The sequence below is a fragment of the Copadichromis virginalis genome, linkage group LG11 (genome assembly GCF_057382275.1).
Source record: "Copadichromis virginalis isolate Kocher_CV1m ecotype Utaka linkage group LG11, C_Virginalis_male_GT1.1, whole genome shotgun sequence".
NCBI classification, from domain to species: domain Eukaryota; kingdom Metazoa; phylum Chordata; class Actinopteri; order Cichliformes; family Cichlidae; genus Copadichromis; species Copadichromis virginalis.
The window spans coordinates 6,760,076-6,779,524 of NC_140628.1; positions in this window are offsets into that span (position 1 = coordinate 6,760,076).

Consider the following 19,449-nt stretch of genomic DNA (forward strand, 5'->3'; position numbering starts at 1 on the left):
AAGACTCGGATACACATGTTTATGGCTTTATCTTATAGAACTCAAGGTCCCCGTGCTGGCAAAACAGGTTTTGCCGCTGTTTGAGCTAAGATTTCAAAGTTATTCACATAATGAAAACCTATACTTTGTTTCGGTGGAGTTCCCCATTCAAATGCATGTAACAGTGAGAAACGCACCGTCTTGGCGAAAGAAAGCGTTTTTGTACAACTTCATATAAATAGCTGTAACTTTTGATAGAAGACTCAGACAAACATGTTTATGGCTTTATCTTATAGAACTCAATATCCCCGTGCTGGGCAAACAGGTTTTGCAGCCGTTTGAGCTAAGATTTTAAAATTATTCACATAATGAAAACCTATACTTTGTTTCAGGCGAGTTCCCCATTCAAATGCATGTAACAGTGAGAAACGCACTGTCTTGGCGAAAGAAAGCGTTTTTGTACAACTTCATATAAATAGCTGTAACTTTTGATAGAAGACTCAGACAAACATGTTTATGGCTTTATCTTATAGAACTCAAGGTCCCCGTGCTGGGAAAAATGGCTTTGCAGCTGTTTGAGCTAAGATTTCAAAGTTATTCACATAATGAAAACCTATACTTTGTTTCGGTCGAGTTCCCCATTCAAATGCATGTAACAGTGAGAAACGCACTGTCTTGGCGAAAGAAAGCGTTTTTGTACAACTTCATATAAATAGCTGTAACTTTTGACAGAAGACTCGGATACACATGTTTATGGCTTTATCTTATAGAACTCAAGGTCCCCGTGCTGGCAAAACAGGTTTTGCCGCTGTTTGAGCTAAGATTTCCAAGTTATTCACATAATGAAAACCTATACTTTGTTTCGGTGGAGTTCCCCATTCAAATGCATGTAACAGTGAGAAACGCACCGTCTTGGCGAAAGAAAGCGTTTTTGTACAACTTCATATAAATAGCTGTAACTTTTGATAGAAGACTCAGACAAACATGTTTATGGCTTTATCTTATAGAACTCAAGGTCCCCGTGCTGGCAAAACAGGTTTTGCCGCTGTTTGAGCTAAGATTTCAAAGTTATTCACATAATGAAAACCTATACTTTGTTTCGGTGGAGTTCCCCATTCAAATGCATGTAACAGTGAGAAACGCACTGTCTTGGCGAAAGAAAGCATTTTTGTACAACTTCATATAAATAGCTGTAACTTTTGATAGAAGACTCGGATACACATGTTTATGGCTTTATCTTATAGAACTCAAGGTGCCCGTGCTGGCAAAACAGGTTTTGCAGCTGTTTGAGCTAAGATTTCAAAGTTATTCACATAATGAAAACCTATACTTTGTTTCGGTCGAGTTCCCCATTCAAATGCATGTAACAGTGAGAAACGCACTGTCTTGGCGAAAGAAAGCATTTTTGTACAACTTCATATAAATAGCTGTAACTTTTGATAGAAGACTCAGACAAACATGTTTATGGCTTTATCTTATAGAACTCAAGGTCCCCGTGCTGGCAAAACAGGTTTTGCCGCTGTTTGAGCTAAGATTTCAAAGTTATTCACATAATGAAAACCTATACTTTGTTTCGGTGGAGTTCCCCATTCAAATGCATGTAACAGTGAGAAACGCACCGTCTTGGCGAAAGAAAGCGTTTTTGTACAACTTCATATAAATAGCTGTAACTTTTGATAGAAGACTCAGACAAACATGTTTATGGCTTTATCTTATAGAACTCAATATCCCCGTGCTGGGCAAACAGGTTTTGCAGCCGTTTGAGCTAAGATTTTAAAATTATTCACATAATGAAAACCTATACTTTGTTTCAGGCGAGTTCCCCATTCAAATGCATGTAACAGTGAGAAACGCACTGTCTTGGCGAAAGAAAGCGTTTTTGTACAACTTCATATAAATAGCTGTAACTTTTGATAGAAGACTCGGATACACATGTTTATGGCTTTATCTTATAGAACTCAAGGTCCCCGTGCTGGCAAAACAGGTTTTGCCGCTGTTTGAGCTAAGATTTCCAAGTTATTCACATAATGAAAACCTATACTTTGTTTCGGTGGAGTTCCCCATTCAAATGCATGTAACAGTGAGAAACGCACTGTCTTGGCGAAAGAAAGCGTTTTTGTACAACTTCATATAAATAGCTGTAACTTTTGATAGAAGACTCAGACAAACATGTTTATGGCTTTATCTTATAGAACTCAAGGTCCCCGTGCTGGGAAAACAGGTTTTGCAGCTGTTTGAGCTAAGATTTCAAAGTTATTCACATAATGAAAACCTATACTTTGTTTCGGTCGAGTTCCCCATTCAAATGCATGTAACAGTGAGAAACGCACTGTCTTGGCGAAAGAAAGCGTTTTTGTACAACTTCATATAAATAGCTGTAACTTTTGACAGAAGACTCGGATACACATGTTTATGGCTTTATCTTATAGAACTCAAGGTCCCCGTGCTGGCAAAACAGGTTTTGCCGCTGTTTGAGCTAAGATTTCCAAGTTATTCACATAATGAAAACCTATACTTTGTTTCGGTGGAGTTCCCCATTCAAATGCATGTAACAGTGAGAAACGCACCGTCTTGGCGAAAGAAAGCGTTTTTGTACAACTTCATATAAATAGCTGTAACTTTTGATAGAAGACTCAGACAAACATGTTTATGGCTTTATCTTATAGAACTCAAGGTCCCCGTGCTGGCAAAACAGGTTTTGCCGCTGTTTGAGCTAAGATTTCAAAGTTATTCACATAATGAAAACCTATACTTTGTTTCGGTGGAGTTCCCCATTCAAATGCATGTAACAGTGAGAAACGCACTGTCTTGGCGAAAGAAAGCATTTTTGTACAACTTCATATAAATAGCTGTAACTTTTGATAGAAGACTCGGATACACATGTTTATGGCTTTATCTTATAGAACTCAAGGTGCCCGTGCTGGCAAAACAGGTTTTGCAGCTGTTTGAGCTAAGATTTCAAAGTTATTCACATAATGAAAACCTATACTTTGTTTCGGTCGAGTTCCCCATTCAAATGCATGTAACAGTGAGAAACGCACTGTCTTGGCGAAAGAAAGCATTTTTGTACAACTTCATATAAATAGCTGTAACTTTTGATAGAAGACTCAGACAAACATGTTTATGGCTTTATCTTATAGAACTCAATATCCCCGTGCTGGCAAAACAGGTTTTGCCGCTGTTTGAGCTAAGATTTCAAAGTTATTCACATAATGAAAACCTATACTTTGTTTCGGTGGAGTTCCCCATTCAAATGCATGTAACAGTGAGAAACGCACCGTCTTGGCGAAAGAAAGCGTTTTTGTACAACTTCATATAAATAGCTGTAACTTTTGATAGAAGACTCAGACAAACATGTTTATGGCTTTATCTTATAGAACTCAATATCCCCGTGCTGGGCAAACAGGTTTTGCAGCCGTTTGAGCTAAGATTTTAAAATTATTCACATAATGAAAACCTATACTTTGTTTCAGGCGAGTTCCCCATTCAAATGCATGTAACAGTGAGAAACGCACTGTCTTGGCGAAAGAAAGCGTTTTTGTACAACTTCATATAAATAGCTGTAACTTTTGATAGAAGACTCGGATACACATGTTTATGGCTTTATCTTATAGAACTCAAGGTCCCCGTGCTGGCAAAACAGGTTTTGCCGCTGTTTGAGCTAAGATTTCCAAGTTATTCACATAATGAAAACCTATACTTTGTTTCGGTGGAGTTCCCCATTCAAATGCATGTAACAGTGAGAAACGCACTGTCTTGGCGAAAGAAAGCGTTTTTGTACAACTTCATATAAATAGCTGTAACTTTTGATAGAAGACTCAGACAAACATGTTTATGGCTTTATCTTATAGAACTCAAGGTCCCCGTGCTGGGAAAACAGGTTTTGCAGCTGTTTGAGCTAAGATTTCAAAGTTATTCACATAATGAAAACCTATACTTTGTTTCGGTCGAGTTCCCCATTCAAATGCATGTAACAGTGAGAAACGCACTGTCTTGGCGAAAGAAAGCGTTTTTGTACAACTTCATATAAATAGCTGTAACTTTTGATAGAAGACTCGGATACACATGTTTATGGCTTTATCTTATAGAACTCAAGGTCCCCGTGCTGGGAAAACAGGTTTTGCAGCTGTTTGAGCTAAGATTTCAAAGTTATTCACATAATGAAAACCTATACTTTGTTTCGGTGGAGTTCCCCATTCAAATACATGTAACAGTGAGAAACGCACTGTCTTGGCGAAAGAAAGCATTTTTGTACAACTTCATATAAATAGCTGTAACTTTTGATAGAAGACTCGGATACACATGTTTATGGCTTTATCTTATAGAACTCAAGGTCCCCGTGCTGGGAAAACAGGTTTTGCAGCTGTTTGAGCTAAGATTTCAAAGTTATTCACATAATGAAAACCTATACTTTGTTTCGGTGGAGTTCCCCATTCAAATACATGTAACAGTGAGAAACGCACTGTCTTGGCGAAAGAAAGCATTTTTGTACAACTTCATATAAATAGCTGTAACTTTTGATAGAAGACTCGGATACACATGTTTATGGCTTTATCTTATAGAACTCAAGGTCCCCGTGCTGGGAAAACAGGTTTTGCAGCTGTTTGAGCTAAGATTTCAAAGTTATTCACATAATGAAAACCTATACTTTGTTTCGGTGGAGTTCCCCATTCAAATGCATGTAACAGTGAGAAACGCACTGTCTTGGCGAAAGAAAGCGTTTTTGTACAACTTTATATAAATCGCTGTAACTTTTGATAGAAGACTCGGATACACATGTTTATGGCTTTATCTTATAGAACTCAAGGTCCCCGTGCTGGCAAAACAGGTTTTGCAGCTGTTTGAGCTAAGATTTCAAAGTTATTCACATCATGAAAACCTATACTTTGTTTCGGTCGAGTTCCCCATTCAAATGCATGTAACAGTGAGAAACCACTGTCTTGGCGAAAGAAAGCGTTTTTGTACAACTTCATATAAATAGCTGTAACTTTTGATAGAAGACTCGGATACACATGTTTATGGCTTTATCTTATAGAACTCAAGGTCCCCGTGCTGGGAAAACAGGTTTTGCAGCTGTTTGAGCTAAGATTTCAAAGTTATTCACATAATGAAAACCTATACTTTGTTTCGGTCGAGTTCCCCATTCAAATGCATGTAACAGTGAGAAACGCACTGTCTTGGCGAAAGAAAGCGTTTTTGTACAACTTCATATAAATAGCTGTAACTTTTGATAGAAGACTCGGATACACATGTTTATGGCTTTATCTTATAGAACTCAAGGTGCCCGTGCTGGCAAAACAGGTTTTGCAGCTGTTTGAGCTAAGATTTCCAAGTTATTCACATAATGAAAACCTATACTTTGTTTCGGTCGAGTTCCCCATTCAAATGCATGTAACAGTGAGAAACGCACTGTCTTGGCGAAAGAAAGCGTTTTTGTACAACTTCATATAAATAGCTGTAACTTTTGATAGAAGGCTCAGACAAACATGTTTATGGCTTTATCTTATAGAACTCAAGGTCCCCGTGCTGGGCAAACAGGTTTTGCAGCTGTTTGAGCTAAGATTTCAAAGTTATTCACATAATGAAAACCTATACTTTGTTTCGGTGGAGTTCCCCATTCAAATGCATGTAACAGTGAGAAACGCACTGTCTTGGCGAAAGAAAGCGTTTTTGTACAACTTCATATAAATAGCTGTAACTTTTGATAGAAGACTCGGATACACATGTTTATGGCTTTATCTTATAGAACTCAAGGTGCCCGTGCTGGCAAAACAGGTTTTGCAGCTGTTTGAGCTAAGATTTCAAAGTTATTCACATAATGAAAACCTATACTTTGTTTCGCTGGAGTTCCCCATTCAAATGCATGTAACAGTGAGAAACGCACTGTCTTGGCGAAAGAAAGCGTTTTTGTACAACTTCATATAAATAGCTGTAACTTTTGATAGAAGACTCGGATACACATGTTTATGGCTTTATCTTATAGAACTCAAGGTCCCCGTGCTGGGAAAACAGGTTTTGCAGCTGTTTGAGCTAAGATTTCAAAGTTATTCACATAATGAAAACCTATACTTTGTTTCGGTCGAGTTCCCCATTCAAATGCATGTAACAGTGAGAAACGCACTGTCTTGGCGAAAGAAAGCGTTTTTGTACAACTTCATATAAATCGCTGTAACTTTTGATAGACGACTCGGATACACATGTTTATGGCTTTATCTTATAGAACTCAAGGTCCCCGTGCTGGGAAAACAGGTTTTGCAGCTGTTTGAGCTAAGATTTCAAAGTTATTCACATAATGAAAACCTATACTTTGTTTCGGTCGAGTTCCCCATTCAAATGCATGTAACAGTGAGAAACGCACTGTCTTGGCGAAAGAAAGCGTTTTTGTACAACTTCATATAAATAGCTGTAACTTTTGATAGAAGACTCGGATACACATGTTTATGGCTTTATCTTATAGAACTCAAGGTGCCCGTGCTGGCAAAACAGGTTTTGCAGCTGTTTGAGCTAAGATTTCAAAGTTATTCACATAATGAAAACCTATACTTTGTTTCGGTCGAGTTCCCCATTCAAATGCATGTAACAGTGAGAAACGCACTGTCTTGGCGAAAGAAAGCGTTTTTGTACAACTTCATATAAATAGCTGTAACTTTTGATAGAAGGCTCAGACAAACATGTTTATGGCTTTATCTTATAGAACTCAAGGTCCCCGTGCTGGGCAAACAGGTTTTGCAGCTGTTTGAGCTAAGATTTCAAAGTTATTCACATAATGAAAACCTATACTTTGTTTCGGTGGAGTTCCCCATTCAAATGCATGTAACAGTGAGAAACGCATTGTCTTGGCGAAAGAAAGCGTTTTTGTACAACTTCATATAAATAGCTGTAACTTTTGATAGAAGACTCGGATACACATGTTTATGGCTTTATCTTATAGAACTCAAGGTCCCCGTGCTGGGAAAACAGGTTTTGCAGCTGTTTGAGCTAAGATTTCAAAGTTATTCACATAATGAAAACCTATACTTTGTTTCGGTCGAGTTCCCCATTCAAATACATGTAACAGTGAGAAACGCACTGTCTTGGCGAAAGAAAGCATTTTTGTACAACTTCATATAAATAGCTGTAACTTTTGATAGAAGACTCGGATACACATGTTTATGGCTTTATCTTATAGAACTCAAGGTCCCCGTGCTGGGAAAACAGGTTTTGCAGCTGTTTGAGCTAAGATTTCAAAGTTATTCACATAATGAAAACCTATACTTTGTTTCGGTGGAGTTCCCCATTCAAATACATGTAACAGTGAGAAACGCACTGTCTTGGCGAAAGAAAGCATTTTTGTACAACTTCATATAAATAGCTGTAACTTTTGATAGAAGACTCGGATACACATGTTTATGGCTTTATCTTATAGAACTCAAGGTGCCCGTGCTGGGAAAACAGGCTTTGCAGCTTTTTGAGCTAAGATTTCAAAGTTATTCACATAATGAAAACCTATACTTTGTTTCGGTCGAGTTCCCCATTCAAATGCATGTAACAGTGAGAAACGCACTGTCTTGGCGAAAGAAAGCGTTTTTGTACAACTTCATATAAATAGCTGTAACTTTTGATAGAAGACTCGGATACACATGTTTATGGCTTTATCTTATAGAACTCAAGGTGCCCGTGCTGGCAAAACAGGTTTTGCAGCTGTTTGAGCTAAGATTTCAAAGTTATTCACATAATGAAAACCTATACTTTGTTTCGGTCGAGTTCCCCATTCAAATGCATGTAACAGTGAGAAACGCACTGTCTTGGCGAAAGAAAGCGTTTTTGTACAACTTCATATAAATAGCTGTAACTTTTGATAGAAGGCTCAGACAAACATGTTTATGGCTTTATCTTATAGAACTCAAGGTCCCCGTGCTGGGCAAACAGGTTTTGCAGCTGTTTGAGCTAAGATTTCAAAGTTATTCACATAATGAAAACCTATACTTTGTTTCGGTGGAGTTCCCCATTCAAATGCATGTAACAGTGAGAAACGCATTGTCTTGGCGAAAGAAAGCGTTTTTGTACAACTTCATATAAATAGCTGTAACTTTTGATAGAAGACTCGGATACACATGTTTATGGCTTTATCTTATAGAACTCAAGGTCCCCGTGCTGGGAAAACAGGTTTTGCAGCTGTTTGAGCTAAGATTTCAAAGTTATTCACATAATGAAAACCTATACTTTGTTTCGGTCGAGTTCCCCATTCAAATACATGTAACAGTGAGAAACGCACTGTCTTGGCGAAAGAAAGCATTTTTGTACAACTTCATATAAATAGCTGTAACTTTTGATAGAAGACTCGGATACACATGTTTATGGCTTTATCTTATAGAACTCAAGGTCCCCGTGCTGGGAAAACAGGTTTTGCAGCTGTTTGAGCTAAGATTTCAAAGTTATTCACATAATGAAAACCTATACTTTGTTTCGGTGGAGTTCCCCATTCAAATACATGTAACAGTGAGAAACGCACTGTCTTGGCGAAAGAAAGCATTTTTGTACAACTTCATATAAATAGCTGTAACTTTTGATAGAAGACTCGGATACACATGTTTATGGCTTTATCTTATAGAACTCAAGGTGCCCGTGCTGGGAAAACAGGCTTTGCAGCTTTTTGAGCTAAGATTTCAAAGTTATTCACATAATGAAAACCTATACTTTGTTTCGGTCGAGTTCCCCATTCAAATGCATGTAACAGTGAGAAACGCACTGTCTTGGCGAAAGAAAGCGTTTTTGTACAACTTCATATAAATAGCTGTAACTTTTGATAGAAGACTCGGATACACATGTTTATGGCTTTATCTTATAGAACTCAAGGTCCCCGTGCTGGGAAAACAGGTTTTGCAGCTGTTTGAGCTAAGATTTCAAAGTTATTCACATAATGAAAACCTATACTTTGTTTCGGTCGAGTTCCCCATTCAAATGCATGTAACAGTGAGAAACGCACTGTCTTGGCGAAAGAAAGCGTTTTTGTACAACTTCATATAAATAGCTGTAACTTTTGATAGAAGACTCGGATACACATGTTTATGGCTTTATCTTATAGAACTCAAGGTGCCCGTGCTGGCAAAACAGGTTTTGCAGCTGTTTGAGCTAAGATTTCAAAGTTATTCACATAATGAAAACCTATACTTTGTTTCGGTGGAGTTCCCCATTCAAATGCATGTAACAGTGAGAAACGCACTGTCTTGGCGAAAGAAAGCGTTTTTGTACAACTTCATATAAATAGCTGTAACTTTTGATAGAAGACTCGGATACACATGTTTATGGCTTTATCTTATAGAACTCAAGGTCCCCGTGCTGGGAAAACAGGTTTTGCAGCTGTTTGAGCTAAGATTTCAAAGTTATTCACATAATGAAAACCTATACTTTGTTTCGGTCGAGTTCCCCATTCAAATGCATGTAACAGTGAGAAACGCACTGTCTTGGCGAAAGAAAGCGTTTTTGTACAACTTCATATAAATCGCTGTAACTTTTGATAGAAGACTCGGATACACATGTTTATGGCTTTATCTTATAGAACTCAAGGTTACCGTGCTGGGAAAACAGGTTTTGCAGCTGTTTGAGCTAAGATTTCAAAGTTATTCACATAATGAAAACCTATACTTTGTTTCGGTCGAGTTCCCCATTCAAATGCATGTAACAGTGAGAAACGCACTGTCTTGGCGAAAGAAAGCGTTTTTGTACAACTTCATATAAATAGCTGTAACTTTTGATAGAAGGCTCAGACAAACATGTTTATGGCTTTATCTTATAGAACTCAAGGTCCCCGTGCTGGGCAAACAGGTTTTGCAGCTGTTTGAGCTAAGATTTCAAAGTTATTCACATAATGAAAACCTATACTTTGTTTCGGTCGAGTTCCCCATTCAAATGCATGTAACAGTGAGAAACGCATTGTCTTGGCGAAAGAAAGCGTTTTTGTACAACTTCATATAAATAGCTGTAACTTTTGATAGAAGACTCGGATACACATGTTTATGGCTTTATCTTATAGAACTCAAGGTCCCCGTGCTGGGCAAACAGGTTTTGCAGCTGTTTGAGCTAAGATTTCAAAGTTATTCACATAATGAAAACCTATACTTTGTTTCGGTGGAGTTCCCCATTCAAATGCATGTAACAGTGAGAAACGCATTGTCTTGGCGAAAGAAAGCGTTTTTGTACAACTTCATATAAATAGCTGTAACTTTTGATAGAAGACTCGGATACACATGTTTATGGCTTTATCTTATAGAACTCAAGGTCCCCGTGCTGGGCAAACAGGTTTTGCAGCTGTTTGAGCTAAGATTTCAAAGTTATTCACATAATGAAAACCTATACTTTGTTTCGGTGGAGTTCCCCATTCAAATGCATGTAACAGTGAGAAACGCACTGTCTTGGCGAAAGAAAGCGTTTTTGTACAACTTCATATAAATAGCTGTAACTTTTGATAGAAGACTCGGATACACATGTTTATGGCTTTATCTTATAGAACTCAAGGTGCCCGTGCTGGCAAAACAGGTTTTGCAGCTGTTTGAGCTAAGATTTCAAAGTTATTCACATAATGAAAACCTATACTTTGTTTCGCTGGAGTTCCCCATTCAAATGCATGTAACAGTGAGAAACGCACTGTCTTGGCGAAAGAAAGCGTTTTTGTACAACTTCATATAAATAGCTGTAACTTTTGATAGAAGACTCGGATACACATGTTTATGGCTTTATCTTATAGAACTCAAGGTCCCCGTGCTGGGAAAACAGGTTTTGCAGCTGTTTGAGCTAAGATTTCAAAGTTATTCACATAATGAAAACCTATACTTTGTTTCGGTCGAGTTCCCCATTCAAATGCATGTAACAGTGAGAAACGCACTGTCTTGGCGAAAGAAAGCGTTTTTGTACAACTTCATATAAATCGCTGTAACTTTTGATAGAAGACTCGGATACACATGTTTATGGCTTTATCTTATAGAACTCAAGGTTACCGTGCTGGGAAAACAGGTTTTGCAGCTGTTTGAGCTAAGATTTCAAAGTTATTCACATAATGAAAACCTATACTTTGTTTCGGTCGAGTTCCCCATTCAAATGCATGTAACAGTGAGAAACGCACTGTCTTGGCGAAAGAAAGCGTTTTTGTACAACTTCATATAAATAGCTGTAACTTTTGATAGAAGGCTCAGACAAACATGTTTATGGCTTTATCTTATAGAACTCAAGGTGCCCGTGCTGGGCAAACAGGTTTTGCAGCTGTTTGAGCTAAGATTTCAAAGTTATTCACATAATGAAAACCTATACTTTGTTTCGGTCGAGTTCCCCATTCAAATGCATGTAACAGTGAGAAACGCATTGTCTTGGCGAAAGAAAGCGTTTTTGTACAACTTCATATAAATAGCTGTAACTTTTGATAGAAGACTCGGATACACATGTTTATGGCTTTATCTTATAGAACTCAAGGTCCCCGTGCTGGGCAAACAGGTTTTGCAGCTGTTTGAGCTAAGATTTCAAAGTTATTCACATAATGAAAACCTATACTTTGTTTCGGTGGAGTTCCCCATTCAAATGCATGTAACAGTGAGAAACGCATTGTCTTGGCGAAAGAAAGCGTTTTTGTACAACTTCATATAAATAGCTGTAACTTTTGATAGAAGACTCGGATACACATGTTTATGGCTTTATCTTATAGAACTCAAGGTCCCCGTGCTGGGCAAACAGGTTTTGCAGCTGTTTGAGCTAAGATTTCAAAGTTATTCACATAATGAAAACCTATACTTTGTTTCGGTGGAGTTCCCCATTCAAATGCATGTAACAGTGAGAAACGCACTGTCTTGGCGAAAGAAAGCGTTTTTGTACAACTTCATATAAATAGCTGTAACTTTTGATAGAAGACTCGGATACACATGTTTATGGCTTTATCTTATAGAACTCAAGGTGCCCGTGCTGGCAAAACAGGTTTTGCAGCTGTTTGAGCTAAGATTTCAAAGTTATTCACATAATGAAAACCTATACTTTGTTTCGCTGGAGTTCCCCATTCAAATGCATGTAACAGTGAGAAACGCACTGTCTTGGCGAAAGAAAGCGTTTTTGTACAACTTCATATAAATAGCTGTAACTTTTGATAGAAGACTCGGATACACATGTTTATGGCTTTATCTTATAGAACTCAAGGTCCCCGTGCTGGGAAAACAGGTTTTGCAGCTGTTTGAGCTAAGATTTCAAAGTTATTCACATAATGAAAACCTATACTTTGTTTCGGTCGAGTTCCCCATTCAAATGCATGTAACAGTGAGAAACGCACTGTCTTGGCGAAAGAAAGCGTTTTTGTACAACTTCATATAAATCGCTGTAACTTTTGATAGAAGACTCGGATACACATGTTTATGGCTTTATCTTATAGAACTCAAGGTCCCCGTGCTGGGAAAACAGGTTTTGCAGCTGTTTGAGCTAAGATTTCAAAGTTATTCACATAATGAAAACCTATACTTTGTTTCGGTCGAGTTCCCCATTCAAATGCATGTAACAGTGAGAAACGCACTGTCTTGGCGAAAGAAAGCGTTTTTGTACAACTTCATATAAATAGCTGTAACTTTTGATAGAAGACTCGGATACACATGTTTATGGCTTTATCTTATAGAACTCAAGGTGCCCGTGCTGGCAAAACAGGTTTTGCAGCTGTTTGAGCTAAGATTTCAAAGTTATTCACATAATGAAAACCTATACTTTGTTTCGGTCGAGTTCCCCATTCAAATGCATGTAACAGTGAGAAACGCACTGTCTTGGCGAAAGAAAGCGTTTTTGTACAACTTCATATAAATAGCTGTAACTTTTGATAGAAGGCTCAGACAAACATGTTTATGGCTTTATCTTATAGAACTCAAGGTCCCCGTGCTGGGCAAACAGGTTTTGCAGCTGTTTGAGCTAAGATTTCAAAGTTATTCACATAATGAAAACCTATACTTTGTTTCGGTGGAGTTCCCCATTCAAATGCATGTAACAGTGAGAAACGCATTGTCTTGGCGAAAGAAAGCGTTTTTGTACAACTTCATATAAATAGCTGTAACTTTTGATAGAAGACTCGGATACACATGTTTATGGCTTTATCTTATAGAACTCAAGGTCCCCGTGCTGGGAAAACAGGTTTTGCAGCTGTTTGCGCTAAGATTTCAAAGTTATTCACATAATGAAAACCTATACTTTGTTTCGGTCGAGTTCCCCATTCAAATACATGTAACAGTGAGAAACGCACTGTCTTGGCGAAAGAAAGCATTTTTGTACAACTTCATATAAATAGCTGTAACTTTTGATAGAAGACTCGGATACACATGTTTATGGCTTTATCTTATAGAACTCAAGGTCCCCGTGCTGGGAAAACAGGTTTTGCAGCTGTTTGAGCTAAGATTTCAAAGTTATTCACATAATGAAAACCTATACTTTGTTTCGGTGGAGTTCCCCATTCAAATACATGTAACAGTGAGAAACGCACTGTCTTGGCGAAAGAAAGCATTTTTGTACAACTTCATATAAATAGCTGTAACTTTTGATAGAAGACTCGGATACACATGTTTATGGCTTTATCTTATAGAACTCAAGGTGCCCGTGCTGGGAAAACAGGCTTTGCAGCTTTTTGAGCTAAGATTTCAAAGTTATTCACATAATGAAAACCTATACTTTGTTTCGGTCGAGTTCCCCATTCAAATGCATGTAACAGTGAGAAACGCACTGTCTTGGCGAAAGAAAGCGTTTTTGTACAACTTCATATAAATAGCTGTAACTTTTGATAGAAGGCTCAGACAAACATGTTTATGGCTTTATCTTATAGAACTCAAGGTCCCCGTGCTGGGCAAACAGGTTTTGCAGCTGTTTGAGCTAAGATTTCAAAGTTATTCACATAATGAAAACCTATACTTTGTTTCGGTGGAGTTCCCCATTCAAATGCATGTAACAGTGAGAAACGCATTGTCTTGGCGAAAGAAAGCGTTTTTGTACAACTTCATATAAATAGCTGTAACTTTTGATAGAAGACTCGGATACACATGTTTATGGCTTTATCTTATAGAACTCAAGGTCCCCGTGCTGGGAAAACAGGTTTTGCAGCTGTTTGCGCTAAGATTTCAAAGTTATTCACATAATGAAAACCTATACTTTGTTTCGGTCGAGTTCCCCATTCAAATACATGTAACAGTGAGAAACGCACTGTCTTGGCGAAAGAAAGCATTTTTGTACAACTTCATATAAATAGCTGTAACTTTTGATAGAAGACTCGGATACACATGTTTATGGCTTTATCTTATAGAACTCAAGGTCCCCGTGCTGGGAAAACAGGTTTTGCAGCTGTTTGAGCTAAGATTTCAAAGTTATTCACATAATGAAAACCTATACTTTGTTTCGGTGGAGTTCCCCATTCAAATACATGTAACAGTGAGAAACGCACTGTCTTGGCGAAAGAAAGCATTTTTGTACAACTTCATATAAATAGCTGTAACTTTTGATAGAAGACTCGGATACACATGTTTATGGCTTTATCTTATAGAACTCAAGGTGCCCGTGCTGGGAAAACAGGCTTTGCAGCTTTTTGAGCTAAGATTTCAAAGTTATTCACATAATGAAAACCTATACTTTGTTTCGGTCGAGTTCCCCATTCAAATGCATGTAACAGTGAGAAACGCACTGTCTTGGCGAAAGAAAGCGTTTTTGTACAACTTCATATAAATCGCTGTAACTTTTGATAGAAGACTCGGATACACATGTTTATGGCTTTATCTTATAGAACTCAAGGTCCCCGTGCTGGGAAAACAGGTTTTGCAGCTGTTTGAGCTAAGATTTCAAAGTTATTCACATAATGAAAACCTATACTTTGTTTCGGTCGAGTTCCCCATTCAAATGCATGTAACAGTGAGAAACGCACTGTCTTGGCGAAAGAAAGCGTTTTTGTACAACTTCATATAAATAGCTGTAACTTTTGATAGAAGACTCGGATACACATGTTTATGGCTTTATCTTATAGAACTCAAGGTGCCCGTGCTGGCAAAACAGGTTTTGCAGCTGTTTGAGCTAAGATTTCAAAGTTATTCACATAATGAAAACCTATACTTTGTTTCGGTCGAGTTCCCCATTCAAATGCATGTAACAGTGAGAAACGCACTGTCTTGGCGAAAGAAAGCGTTTTTGTACAACTTCATATAAATAGCTGTAACTTTTGATAGAAGGCTCAGACAAACATGTTTATGGCTTTATCTTATAGAACTCAAGGTCCCCGTGCTGGGCAAACAGGTTTTGCAGCTGTTTGAGCTAAGATTTCAAAGTTATTCACATAATGAAAACCTATACTTTGTTTCGGTGGAGTTCCCCATTCAAATGCATGTAACAGTGAGAAACGCATTGTCTTGGCGAAAGAAAGCGTTTTTGTACAACTTCATATAAATAGCTGTAACTTTTGATAGAAGACTCGGATACACATGTTTATGGCTTTATCTTATAGAACTCAAGGTCCCCGTGCTGGGAAAACAGGTTTTGCAGCTGTTTGAGCTAAGATTTCAAAGTTATTCACATAATGAAAACCTATACTTTGTTTCGGTCGAGTTCCCCATTCAAATGCATGTAACAGTGAGAAACGCACTGTCTTGGCGAAAGAAAGCGTTTTTGTACAACTTCATATAAATCGCTGTAACTTTTGATAGAAGACTCGGATACACATGTTTATGGCTTTATCTTATAGAACTCACGGTGCCCGTGCTGGGCAAACAGGTTTTGCAGCTGTTTGAGCTAAGATTTCAAAGTTATTCACATAATGAAAACCTATACTTTGTTTCGGTCGAGTTCCCCATTCAAATGCATGTAACAGTGAGAAACGCACTGTCTTGGCGAAAGAAAGCGTTTTTGTACAACTTCATATAAATAGCTGTAACTTTTGATAGAAGGCTCAGACAAACATGTTTATGGCTTTATCTTATAGAACTCAAGGTCCCCGTGCTGGGAAAACAGGTTTTGCAGCTGTTTGAGCTAAGATTTCAAAGTTATTCACGTAATGAAAACCTATACTTTGTTTCGGTCGAGTTCCCCATTCAAATGCATGTAACAGTGAGAAACGCACTGTCTTGGCGAAAGAAAGCGTTTTTGTACAACTTCATATAAATAGCTGTAACTTTTGATAGAAGACTCGGATACACATGTTTATGGCTTTATCTTATAGAACTCAAGGTCCCCGTGCTGGGAAAACAGGTTTTGCAGCTGTTTGAGCTAAGATTTCAAAGTTATTCACATAATGAAAACCTATACTTTGTTTCGGTCGAGTTCCCCATTCAAATACATGTAACAGTGAGAAACGCACTGTCTTGGCGAAAGAAAGCATTTTTGTACAACTTCATATAAATAGCTGTAACTTTTGATAGAAGACTCGGATACACATGTTTATGGCTTTATCTTATAGAACTCAAGGTGCCCGTGCTGGGAAAACAGGTTTTGCAGCTGTTTGAGCTAAGATTTCAAAGTTATTCACATAATGAAAACCTATACTTTGTTTCGGTCGAGTTCCCCATTCAAATACATGTAACAGTGAGAAACGCACTGTCTTGGCGAAAGAAAGCATTTTTGTACAACTTCATATAAATAGCTGTAACTTTTGATAGAAGGCTCAGACAAACATGTTTATGGCTTTATCTTATAGAACTCAAGGTCCCCGTGCTGGGAAAACAGGTTTTGCAGCTGTTTGAGCTAAGATTTCAAAGTTATTCACATAATGAAAACCTATACTTTGTTTCGGTGGAGTTCCCCATTCAAATGCATGTAACAGTGAGAAACGCACTGTCTTGGCGAAAGAAAGCGTTTTTGTACAACTTCATATAAATAGCTGTAACTTTTGATAGAAGACTCGGATACACATGTTTATGGCTTTATCTTATAGAACTCAAGGTCCCCGTGCTGGGAAAACAGGTTTTGCAGCTGTTTGAGCTAAGATTTCAAAGTTATTCACATAATGAAAACCTATACTTTGTTTCGGTCGAGTTCCCCATTCAAATGCATGTAACAGTGAGAAACGCACTGTCTTGGCGAAAGAAAGCGTTTTTGTACAACTTCATATAAATCGCTGTAACTTTTGATAGAAGACTCGGATACACATGTTTATGGCTTTATCTTATAGAACTCACGGTGCCCGTGCTGGGCAAACAGGTTTTGCAGCTGTTTGAGCTAAGATTTCAAAGTTATTCACATAATGAAAACCTATACTTTGTTTCGGTCGAGTTCCCCATTCAAATGCATGTAACAGTGAGAAACGCACTGTCTTGGCGAAAGAAAGCGTTTTTGTACAACTTCATATAAATAGCTGTAACTTTTGATAGAAGGCTCAGACAAACATGTTTATGGCTTTATCTTATAGAACTCAAGGTCCCCGTGCTGGGAAAACAGGTTTTGCAGCTGTTTGAGCTAAGATTTCAAAGTTATTCACATAATGAAAACCTATACTTTGTTTCGGTCGAGTTCCCCATTCAAATGCATGTAACAGTGAGAAACGCACTGTCTTGGCGAAAGAAAGCGTTTTTGTACAACTTCATATAAATAGCTGTAACTTTTGATAGAAGACTCGGATACACATGTTTATGGCTTTATCTTATAGAACTCAAGGTCCCCGTGCTGGGAAAACAGGTTTTGCAGCTGTTTGAGCTAAGATTTCAAAGTTATTCACATAATGAAAACCTATACTTTGTTTCGGTCGAGTTCCCCATTCAAATGCATGTAACAGTGAGAAACGCACTGTCTTGGCGAAAGAAAGCGTTTTTGTACAACTTCATATAAATCGCTGTAACTTTTGATAGAAGACTCGGATACACATGTTTATGGCTTTATCTTATAGAACTCACGGTGCCCGTGCTGGGCAAACAGGTTTTGCAGCTGTTTGAGCTAAGATTTCAAAGTTATTCACATAATGAAAACCTATACTTTGTTTCGGTCGAGTTCCCCATTCAAATGCATGTAACAGTGAGAAACGCACTGTCTTGGCGAAAGAAAGCGTTTTTGTACAACTTCATATAAATAGCTGTAACTTTTGATAGAAGACTCGGATACACATGTTTATGGCTTTATCTTATAGAACTCAAGGTCCCCGTGCTGGGAAAACAGGTTTTGCAGCTGTTTGAGCTAAGATTTCAAAGTTATTCACATAATGAAAACCTATACTTTGTTTCGGTCGAGTTCCCCATTCAAATACATGTAACAGTGAGAAACGCACTGTCTTGGCGAAAGAAAGCATTTTTGTACAACTTCATATAAATAGCTGTAACTTTTGATAGAAGACTCGGATACACATGTTTATGGCTTTATCTTATAGAACTCAAGGTGCCCGTGCTGGGAAAACAGGTTTTGCAGCTGTTTGAGCTAAGATTTCAAAGTTATTCACATAATGAAAACCTATACTTTGTTTCGGTGGAGTTCCCCATTCAAATGCATGTAACAGTGAGAAACGCACTGTCTTGGCGAAAGAAAGCGTTTTTGTACAACTTCATATAAATAGCTGTAACTTTTGATAGAAGACTCAGACAAACATGTTTATGGCTTTATCTTATAGAACTCAAGGCCCCCGTGCTGGGAAAACAGGTTTTGCAGCTGTTTGAGCTAAGATTTCAAAGTTATTCACATAATGAAAACCTATACTTTGTTTCGGTCGAGTTCCCCATTCAAATGCATGTAACAGTGAGAAACGCACTGTCTTGGCGAAAGAAAGCATTTTTGTACAACTTCATATAAATAGCTGTAACTTTTGATAGAAGACTCAGACAAACATGTTTATGGCTTTATCTTATAGAACTCAAGGTCCCCGTGCTGGGAAAACAGGTTTTGAAGCTGTTTGAGCTAAGATTTCAAAGTTATTCACATAATGAAAACCTATACTTTGTTTCGGTGGAGTTCCCCATTCAAATGCATGTAACAGTGAGAAACGCACTGTCTTGGCGAAAGAAAGCGTTTTTGTACAACTTCATATAAATAGCTGTAACTTTTGATAGAAGACTCGGATACACATGTTTATGGCTTTATCTTATAGAACTCAAGGTGCCCGTGCTGGCAAAACAGGTTTTGCAGCTGTTTGAGCTAAGATTTCAAAGTTATTCACATAATGAAAACCTATACTTTGTTTCGGTGGAGTTCCCCATTCAAATGCATGTAACAGTGAGAAACGCACTGTCTTGGCGAAAGAAAGCGTTTTTGTACAACTTTATATAAATAGCTGTAACTTTTGATAGAAGACTCAGACAAACATGTTTATGGCTTTATCTTATAGAACTCAAGGTCCCCGTGCTGGGAAAACAGGTTTTGCAGCTGTTTGAGCTAAGATTTCAAAGTTATTCACATAATGAAAACCTATACTTTGTTTCGGTCGAGTTCCCCATTCAAATGCATGTAACAGTGAGAAACGCACTGTCTTGGCGAAAGAAAGCATTTTTGTACAACTTCAAATAAATAGCTGTAACTTTTGATAGAAGACTCAGACAAACA